Source organism: Hemitrygon akajei, chromosome 16, assembly GCF_048418815.1.
Source record: "Hemitrygon akajei chromosome 16, sHemAka1.3, whole genome shotgun sequence".
Taxonomy (NCBI): Eukaryota; Metazoa; Chordata; class Chondrichthyes; order Myliobatiformes; family Dasyatidae; genus Hemitrygon; species Hemitrygon akajei.
Window position 1 is genome coordinate 56,391,334 of NC_133139.1, and position 11,968 is coordinate 56,403,301.

Sequence of the window (11,968 nt, forward strand, 5' to 3'; positions counted from 1 at the left end):
GCTTGGTTTAGTTCTGTAAACTCTAATGTTCCATTGTATACAAAAGGTGAAGTTACTGATAGTAACTTCTCGAACATTGCTAGCACACTCATAAAATTCGTCGTAGACTATTCTAAGTCATCTGGTAACTAACATAATAAGGTTTACATCTTGTTAACACATAGCAGTTTTGAGCAAAATTCAACTCTACACTCTATTGAGATGAATGCATTACTTTCTATTCTATGCATTCCGAGTTACGGATGTGTACATAACTACTCAGGGTTAGTTGTAACACTATATATTTTGCAGGCATACTACTCAGAACCATGCAATATTCAGAAACAAGGGGAATTCAGGAACCTACCTCTTAGCATTTAGAGTGGAACAGCCAATATCTTTCTTTAGTTCTGTAAACGCTAATGTCCCATTGAGTACAAAAGGTGATGTTACTGATAGTAACTTCTCGAACATTGGTAGCACACTCATAAAATTCGTCGTAGACTATTCTAAGTCATCTGGTAACTAACATAATAAGGTTTACATCTTGTTAACACATAGTAGTTTTGAGCAAAATTCAACTCTACACTCTATTGAGATGAATGCATTACTTTCTATTCTATGCATTCCTAGTTACGGATGTGTACATAGCTCCTCAGGGTTAGTTGTAACAATATAGATATTGCACGCATACTACTCAGAGCCATGCAATATTCAGAAGCAAGGGGAATTCAGGAACCTACCTCTTAGCATTTAGAGTGGAACAGCCAAAATCATTCTTTAGTTCTGTAAACGCTAATGTCCCATTGAGTACAAAAGGTGATGTTACAGATAGTAACTTCTCGAACATTGGTAGCACACTCATAAAATTCGTCGTAGACTATTCTAAGTCATCTGGTAACAAACATAATAATGTTTACATCTTGTTAACACATAGTAGTTTTGAGCAAAATTCAACTCTACACTCTATTGAGATGAATGCATTACTTTCTATTCTATGCATTCCGAGTTACGGATGTGTACATAACTACTCAGGGTTAGTTGTAACAATATATATTTTGCAGGCATACTACTCAGAGCCATGCAATATTCAGAAGCAAGGGGAATTCAGGAACCTACCTCTTAGCATTTAGAGTGGAACAGCCAAAATCATTCTTTAGTTCTGTAAACGTTAATGTCCCATTGAGTACAAAAGGTGATGTTACAGATAGTAACTTCTCGAACATTGGTAGCACACACATAAAATTCGTCGTAGACTATTCTAAGTCATCTGGTAACTAACATAATAATGTTTACATCTTGTTAACACATAGTAGTTTTCAGCACAATTCAACTCTACAGTCTATTGAGCTGAAAACATTACTTATATTCCATGGATTTTGAGTTAAGGATGTGTACATAACTACTCAGGGTGAGTTGGAACTGTATAGATATTACTTGTATACTACTGAGTGCCATGGAATACTCGAGTGGAAGCTGAATTCAGGAACCTACCTGATAACTTTTAGAGTGGAACAGCCAATATCTTTCATTAGTTCTGTAAACGCTAATGTCCCATTTCCCATTTTCAACAAAAGATGATGTTACTCATAGTAACTTCTCGAACATTGGTAGCACAGTGATATAACTGCTTGCAGACAGCTCTAAATCATATGGTAAGTAAAATAATTCGGTTTACATCAAGTTATCATATAGCAGTTTTCAGCATAATTCAACTCTACACTCTATTGAGCTGAATACATTTCTTCCTATTCAATGCATTCTGAGTTAAGGATGTGTACATAACTAGTCAGGGTTAGTTCTAACAGTATAGATATTGCATGTACACTGCTAAGAGCAATGGAATACTCAAATGCAAGCTAAATTCAGGAACCTACTTCATAGAATTTAGAGTGGAACCGTCAATTACTTGGTTTAGTTCAACCGTTTTCAAAGGGTAAGGTTACTAAAAGTAATTTCTCGAATTTTTGTAGCACACATAAAATTGGTTGCAGACTACTCTAAATCATATGGGAAGCAAAATAATAATGTTTACATCAAGTTAGCACATAGGTGATTTCAGCAAAATTCAACACAATACTGCATTGACTGGAATGTATTACTTTCTATTCAATGCATTCTGAGTTAAGGATGTGTACATAACTACTCAGGGTGAGCTCTAACTGTATAGATATTGCTTGTATACTACTGAGTGCCATGGAATACTCGAGTGGAAGCTGAATTCAGGAACCTACCTGATAACTTTTCGAGTGGAACCGTCAATGGCTTGGTTTAGTTCTGTAAACTCTAATGTTCCATTGTATACAAAAGGTGAAGTTACTGATAGTAACTTCTCGAACATTGCTAGCACACTCATAAAATTCGTCGTAGACTATTCTAAGTCATCTGGTAACTAACATAATAAGGTTTACATCTTGTTAACACATAGCAGTTTTGAGCAAAATTCAACTCTACACTCTATTGAGATGAATGCATTACTTTCTATTCTATGCATTCCGAGTTACGGATGTGTACATAACTACTCAGGGTTAGTTGTAACACTATATATTTTGCAGGCATACTACTCAGAGCCATGCAATATTCAGAAGCAAGGGGAATTCAGGAACCTACCTCTTAGCATTTAGAGTGGAACAGCCAAAATCATTCTTTAGTTCTGTAAACGCTAATGTCCCATTGAGTACAAAAGGTGATGTTATAGATAGTAACTTCTCGAACATTGGTAGCACCCTCATAAAATTTGTCGTAGACTATTCTAAGTCATGTGGTAAGTAACATAATAATGTTTACATCTAGTTAACACATAGTAGTTTTGAGCAAAATTCAACTCTACACTCTATTGAGATGAATGCATTACTTTCTATTCTATGCATTCCGAGTTAAGGATGTGTACATAGCTCCTCAGGGTTAGTTGTAACAATATAGATATTGCACGCATACTACTCAGAGCCATGCAATATGCAGAAGCAAGGGGAATTCAGGAACCTACCTCTTAGCATTTAGAGTGGAACAGCCAAAATCATTCTTTAGTTCTGTAAACGCTAATGTCCCATTGAGTACAAAAGGTGATGTTACAGATAGTCACTTCTCGAACATTGGTAGCACACTCATAAAATTCGTCGTAGACTATTCTACGTCATCTGGTAACTAACATAATAAGATTTACATCTTGTTAACACATAGTAGTTTTGAGCAAAATTCAACTCTACACTCTATTGAGATGAATGCATTACTTTCTTCTACGCATTCCGAGATACGGATGTGTACATAACTACTCAGGGTTAGTTGTAACAATATATATTTTGCAGGCATACTACTCAGAGCCATACAATATTCAGAAGCAAGGGGAATTCAGGAACCTACCTCTTAGCATTTAGAGTGGAACTGCCAATATCTTTCTTTATTTCTGTAAACGCTAATGTCCCATTGAGAACAAAAGGTGATGTTACAGATAGTAACTTCTCGAACATTGGTAGCACACACATAAAATTCGTCGTAGACTATTCTAAGTCATCTGGTAACTAACATAATAATGTTTACATCTTGTTAACACATAGTAGTTTTCAGCAAAATTCAACTCTACAGTCTATTGAGCTGAAAACATTACTTATATTCCATGGATTTTGAGTTAAGGATGTGTACATAACTACTCAGGGTGAGTTGGAACTGTATAGATATTACTTGTATACTACTGAGTGCCATGGAATACTCGAGTGGAAGCTGAATTCAGGAACCTACCTGATAACTTTTAGAGTGGAACAGCCAATATCTTTCATTAGTTCTGTAAACGCTAATGTCCCATTTCCCATTTTCAACAAAAGATGATGTTACTCATAGTAACTTCTCGAACATTGGTAGCACAGTGATATAACTGCTTGCAGACAGCTCTAAATCATATGGTAAGTAAAATAATTCGGTTTACATCAAGTTATCACATAGCAGTTTTCAGCAAAATTCAACTCTACACTCTATTGAGCTGAATACATTTCTTCCTATTCAATGCATTCTGAGTTAAGGATGTGTACATAACTAGTCAGGGTTAGTTCTAACAGTATAGATATTGCATGTACACTGCTAAGAGCAATGGAATACTCAAATGCAAGCTAAATTCAGGAACCTACTTCATAGAATTTAGAGTGGAACCGTCAATTACTTGGTTTAGTTCAACCGTTTTCAAAGGGTAAGGTTACTAAAAGTAATTTCTCGAATGTTTGTAGCACACATAAAATTGGTTGCAGACTACTCTAAATCATATGGGAAGCAAAATAATAATGTTTACATCAAGTTAGCACATAGGTGATTTCAGCAAAATTCAACACTATACTGCATTGACTGGAATGTATTACTTTCTATTCAATGCATTCTGAGTTAAGGATGTGTACATAACTACTCAGGGTGAGTTCTAACTGTATAGATATTGCTTGTATACTACTGAGTGCCATGGAATACTCGAGTGGAAGCTGAATTCAGGAACCTACCTGATAACTTTTCGAGTGGAACCGTCAATGGCTTGGTTTAGTTCTGTAAACTCTAATGTTCCATTGTATACAAAAGGTGAAGTTACTGATAGTAACTTCTCGAACATTGCTAGCACACTCATAAAATTCGTCGTAGACTATTCTAAGTCATCTGGTAACTAACATAATAAGGTTTACATCTTGTTAACACATAGCAGTTTTGAGCAAAATTCAACTCTACACTCTATTGAGATGAATGCATTACTTTCTATTCTATGCATTCCGAGTTACGGATGTGTACATAACTACTCAGGGTTAGTTGTAACACTATATATTTTGCAGGCATACTACTCAGAACCATGCAATATTCAGAAACAAGGGGAATTCAGGAACCTACCTCTTAGCATTTAGAGTGGAACAGCCAATATCATTCTTTAGTTCTGTAAACGCTAATGTCCCATTGAGTACAAAATGTGATGTTACAGATAGTAACTTCTCGAACATTGGTAGCACACTCATAAAATTCGTCGTAGACTATTCTAAGTCATCTGGTAACTAACATAATAATGTTTACATCTTGTTAACACATAGTAGTTTTGAGCAAAATTCAACTCTACACTCTATTGAGATGAATGCATTACTTTCTATTCTATGCATTCTGAGTTAAGGATGTGTACATAGCTCCTCAGGGTTAGTTGTAACAATATAGATATTGTACGCATACTACTCAGAGCCATGCAATATTCAGAAGCAAGGGGAATTCAGGAACCTACCTCTTAGCATTTAGAGTGGAACAGCCAATATCTTTCTTTAGTTCTGTAAACGCTAATGTCCCATTGAGTACAAAAGGTGATGTTACTGATAGTAACTTCTCGAACATTGGTAGCACACTCATAAACTTCGTCGTAGACTATTCTAAGTCATCTGGTAACTAACATAATAAGGTTTACATCTTGTTAACACATAGTAGTTTTGAGCAAAATTCAACTCTACACTCTATTGAGATGAATGCATTACTTTCTATTCTATGCATTCCTAGTTACGGATGTGTACATAGCTCCTCAGGGTTAGTTGTAACAATATAGATATTGCACGCATACTACTCAGAGCCATGCAATATTCAGAAGCAAGGGGAATTCAGGAACCTACCTCTTAGCATTTAGAGTGGAACAGCCAAAATCATTCTTTAGTTCTGTAAACGCTAATGTCCCATTGAGTACAAAAGGTGATGTTACAGATAGTAACTTCTCGAACATTGGTAGCACACTCATAAAATTCGTCGTAGACTATTCTAAGTCATCTGGTAACAAACATAATAATGTTTACATCTTGTTAACACATAGTAGTTTTGAGCAAAATTCAACTCTACACTCTATTGAGATGAATGCATTACTTTCTATTCTATGCATTCCGAGTTACGGATGTGTACATAACTACTCAGGGTTAGTTGTAACAATATATATTTTGCAGGCATACTACTCAGAGCCATGCAATATTCAGAAGCAAGGGGAATTCAGGAACCTACCTCTTAGCATTTAGAGTGGAACAGCCAAAATCATTCTTTAGTTCTGTAAACGTTAATGTCCCATTGAGTACAAAAGGTGATGTTACAGATAGTAACTTCTCGAACATTGGTAGCACACACATAAAATTCGTCGTAGACTATTCTAAGTCATCTGGTAACTAACATAATAATGTTTACATCTTGTTAACACATAGTAGTTTTCAGCACAATTCAACTCTACAGTCTATTGAGCTGAAAACATTACTTATATTCCATGGATTTTGAGTTAAGGATGTGTACATAACTACTCAGGGTGAGTTGGAACTGTATAGATATTACTTGTATACTACTGAGTGCCATGGAATACTCGAGTGGAAGCTGAATTCAGGAACCTACCTGATAACTTTTAGAGTGGAACAGCCAATATCTTTCATTAGTTCTGTAAACGCTAATGTCCCATTTCCCATTTTCAACAAAAGATGATGTTACTCATAGTAACTTCTCGAACATTGGTAGCACAGTGATATAACTGCTTGCAGACAGCTCTAAATCATATGGTAAGTAAAATAATTCGGTTTACATCAAGTTATCATATAGCAGTTTTCAGCAAAATTCAACTCTACACTCTATTGAGCTGAATACATTTCTTCCTATTCAATGCATTCTGAGTTAAGGATGTGTACATAACTAGTCAGGGTTAGTTCTAACAGTATAGATATTGCATGTACACTGCTAAGAGCAATGGAATACTCAAATGCAAGCTAAATTCAGGAACCTACTTCATAGAATTTAGAGTGGAACCGTCAATTACTTGGTTTAGTTCAACCGTTTTCAAAGGGTAAGGTTACTAAAAGTAATTTCTCGAATTTTTGTAGCACACATAAAATTGGTTGCAGACTACTCTAAATCATATGGGAAGCAAAATAATAATGTTTACATCAAGTTAGCACATAGGTGATTTCAGCAAAATTCAACACAATACTGCATTGACTGGAATGTATTACTTTCTATTCAATGCATTCTGAGTTAAGGATGTGTACATAACTACTCAGGGTGAGCTCTAACTGTATAGATATTGCTTGTATACTACTGAGTGCCATGGAATACTCGAGTGGAAGCTGAATTCAGGAACCTACCTGATAACTTTTCGAGTGGAACCGTCAATGGCTTGGTTTAGTTCTGTAAACTCTAATGTTCCATTGTATACAAAAGGTGAAGTTACTGATAGTAACTTCTCGAACATTGCTAGCACACTCATAAAATTCGTCGTAGACTATTCTAAGTCATCTGGTAACTAACATAATAAGGTTTACATCTTGTTAACACATAGCAGTTTTGAGCAAAATTCAACTCTACACTCTATTGAGATGAATGCATTACTTTCTATTCTATGCATTCCGAGTTACGGATGTGTACATAACTACTCAGGGTTAGTTGTAACACTATATATTTTGCAGGCATACTACTCAGAACCATGCAATATTCAGAAACAAGGGGAATTCAGGAACCTACCTCTTAGCATTTAGAGTGGAACAGCCAATATCATTCTTTAGTTCTGTAAACGCTAATGTCCCATTGAGTACAAAATGTGATGTTACAGATAGTAACTTCTCGAACATTGGTAGCACACTCATAAAATTCGTCGTAGACTATTCTAAGTCATCTGGTAACTAACATAATAATGTTTACATCTTGTTAACACATAGTAGTTTTGAGCAAAATTCAACTCTACACTCTATTGAGATGAATGCATTACTTTCTATTCTATGCATTCTGAGTTAAGGATGTGTACATAGCTCCTCAGGGTTAGTTGTAACAATATAGATATTGTACGCATACTACTCAGAGCCATGCAATATTCAGAAGCAAGGGGAATTCAGGAACCTACCTCTTAGCATTTAGAGTGGAACAGCCAATATCTTTCTTTAGTTCTGTAAACGCTAATGTCCCATTGAGTACAAAAGGTGATGTTACAGATAGTAACTTCTCGAACATTGGTAGCACACACATAAAATTCGTCGTAGACTATTCTAAGTCATCTGGTAAGTAACATAATAATGTTTACATCTTGTTAACACATAGTAGTTTTCAGCAAAATTCAACTCTACAGTCTATTGTGCTGAAAACATTACTTATATTCCATGGATTTTGAGTTAAGGATGTGTACATAACTACTCAGGGTGAGTTGGAACTGTATAGATATTACTTGTATACTACTGAGTGCCATGGAATACTCGAGTGGAAGCTGAATTCAGGAACCTACCTGATAACTTTTAGAGTGGAACAGCCAATATCTTTCATTAGTTCTGTAAACGCTAATGTCCCATTTTCAACAAAAGATGATGTTACTCATAGTAACTTCTCGAACATTGGTAGCACAGTGATATAACTGCTTGCAGACAGCTCTAAATCATATGGTAAGTAAAATAATTCGGTTTACATCAAGTTATCACATAGCAGTTTTCAGCAAAATTCAACTCTACACTCTATTGAGCTGAATACATCTCTTCCTATTCAATGCATTCTGAGTTAAGGATGTGTACATAACTAGTCAGGGTTAGTTCTAACAGTATAGATATTGCATGTACACTGCTAAGAGCAATGGAATACTCAAATGCAAGCTAAATTCAGGAACCTACTTCATAGAATTTAGAGTGGAACCGTCAATTACTTGGTTTAGTTCAACCGTTTTCAAAGGGTAAGGTTACAAAAAGTAATTTCTCGAATTTTTGTAGCACACATAAAATTGGTTGCAGACTACTCTAAATCATATGGGAAGCAAAATAATAAGGTTTACATCAAGTTAGCACATAGGTGATTTCAGCAAAATTCAACACTATACTGCATTGACTGGAATGTATTACTTTCTATTCAATGCATTCTGAGTTAAGGATGTGTACATAACTACTCAGGGTGAGTTCTAACTGTATAGATATTGCTTGTATACTACTGAGTGCCATGGAATACTCGAGTGGAAGCTGAATTCAGGAACCTACCTGATAACTTTTCGAGTGGAACCGTCAATGGCTTGGTTTAGTTCTGTAAACTCTAATGTTCCATTGTATACAAAAGGTGAAGTTACTGATAGTAACTTCTCGAACATTGCTAGCACACTCATAAAATTCGTCGTAGACTATTCTAAGTCATCTGGTAACTAACATAATAAGGTTTACATCTTGTTAACACATAGCAGTTTTGAGCAAAATTCAACTCTACACTCTATTGAGATGAAGGCATTACTTTCTATTCTATGCATTCCGAGTTACGGATGTGTACATAACTACTCAGGGTTAGTTGTAACACTATATATTTTGCAGGCATACTACTCAGAACCATGCAATATTCAGAAACAAGGGGAATTCAGGAACCTACCTCTTAGCATTTAGAGTGGAACAGCCAATATCATTCTTTAGTTCTGTAAACGCTAATGTCCCATTGAGTACAAAATGTGATGTTACAGATAGTAACTTCTCGAACATTGGTAGCACACTCATAAAATTCGTCGTAGACTATTCTAAGTCATCTGGTAACTAACATAATAATGTTTACATCTTGTTAACACATAGTAGTTTTGAGCAAAATTCAACTCTACACTCTATTGAGATGAATGCATTACTTTCTATTCTATGCATTCTGAGTTAAGGATGTGTACATAGCTCCTCAGGGTTAGTTGTAACAATATAGATATTGTACGCATACTACTCAGAGCCATGCAATATTCAGAAGCAAGGGGAATTCAGGAACCTACCTCTTAGCATTTAGAGTGGAACAGCCAATATCTTTCTTTAGTTCTGTAAACGCTAATGTCCCATTGAGTACAAAAGGTGATGTTACTGATAGTAACTTCTCGAACATTGGTAGCACACTCATAAAATTCGTCGTAGACTATTCTAAGTCATCTGGTAACTAACATAATAAGGTTTACATCTTGTTAACACATAGTAGTTTTGAGCAAAATTCAACTCTACACTCTATTGAGATGAATGCATTACTTTCTATTCTATGCATTCCTAGTTACGGATGTGTACATAGCTCCTCAGGGTTAGTTGTAACAATATAGATATTGCACGCATACTACTCAGAGCCATGCAATATTCAGAAGCAAGGGGAATTCAGGAACCTACCTCTTAGCATTTAGAGTGGAACAGCCAAAATCATTCTTTAGTTCTGTAAACGCTAATGTCCCATTGAGTACAAAAGGTGATGTTACAGATAGTAACTTCTCGAACATTGGTAGCACACTCATAAAATTCGTCGTAGACTATTCTAAGTCATCTGGTAACAAACATAATAATGTTTACATCTTGTTAACACATAGTAGTTTTGAGCAAAATTCAACTCTACACTCTATTGAGATGAATGCATTACTTTCTATTCTATGCATTCCGAGTTACGGATGTGTACATAACTACTCAGGGTTAGTTGTAACAATATATATTTTGCAGGCATGCTACTCAGAGCCATGCAATATTCAGAAGCAAGGGGAATTCAGGAACCTACCTCTTAGCATTTAGAGTGGAACAGCCAAAATCATTCTTTAGTTCTGTAAACGTTAATGTCCCATTGAGTACAAAAGGTGATGTTACAGATAGTAACTTCTCGAACATTGGTAGCACACACATAAAATTCGTCGTAGACTATTCTAAGTCATCTGGTAACTAACATAATAATGTTTACATCTTGTTAACACATAGTAGTTTTCAGCACAATTCAACTCTACAGTCTATTGAGCTGAAAACATTACTTATATTCCATGGATTTTGAGTTAAGGATGTGTACATAACTACTCAGGGTGAGTTGGAACTGTATAGATATTACTTGTATACTACTGAGTGCCATGGAATACTCGAGTGGAAGCTGAATTCAGGAACCTACCTGATAACTTTTAGAGTGGAACAGCCAATATCTTTCATTAGTTCTGTAAACGCTAATGTCCCATTTCCCATTTTCAACAAAAGATGATGTTACTCATAGTAACTTCTCGAACATTGGTAGCACAGTGATATAACTGCTTGCAGACAGCTCTAAATCATATGGTAAGTAAAATAATTCGGTTTACATCAAGTTATCATATAGCAGTTTTCAGCAAAATTCAACTCTACACTCTATTGAGCTGAATAAATTTCTTCCTATTCAATGCATTCTGAGTTAAGGATGTGTACATAACTAGTCAGGGTTAGTTCTAACAGTATAGATATTGCATGTACACTGCTAAGAGCAATGGAATACTCAAATGCAAGCTAAATTCAGGAACCTACTTCATAGAATTTAGAGTGGAACCGTCAATTACTTGGTTTAGTTCAACCGTTTTCAAAGGGTAAGGTTACTAAAAGTAATTTCTCGAATTTTTGTAGCACACATAAAATTGGTTGCAGACTACTCTAAATCATATGGGAAGCAAAATAATAATGTTTACATCAAGTTAGCACATAGGTGATTTCAGCAAAATTCAACACAATACTGCATTGACTGGAATGTATTACTTTCTATTCAATGCATTCTGAGTTAAGGATGTGTACATAACTACTCAGGGTGAGCTCTAACTGTATAGATATTGCTTGTATACTACTGAGTGCCATGGAATACTCGAGTGGAAGCTGAATTCAGGAACCTACCTGATAACTTTTCGAGTGGAACCGTCAATGGCTTGGTTTAGTTCTGTAAACTCTAATGTTCCATTGTATACAAAAGGTGAAGTTACTGATAGTAACTTCTCGAACATTGCTAGCACACTCATAAAATTCGTCGTAGACTATTCTAAGTCATCTGGTAACTAACATAATAAGGTTTACATCTTGTTAACACATAGCAGTTTTGAGCAAAATTCAACTCTACACTCTATTGAGATGAATGCATTACTTTCTATTCTATGCATTCCGAGTTACGGATGTGTACATAACTACTCAGGGTTAGTTGTAACACTATATATTTTGCAGGCATACTACTCAGAACCATGCAATATTCAGAAACAAGGGGAATTCAGGAACCTACCTCTTAGCATTTAGAGTGGAACAGCCAATATCATTCTTTA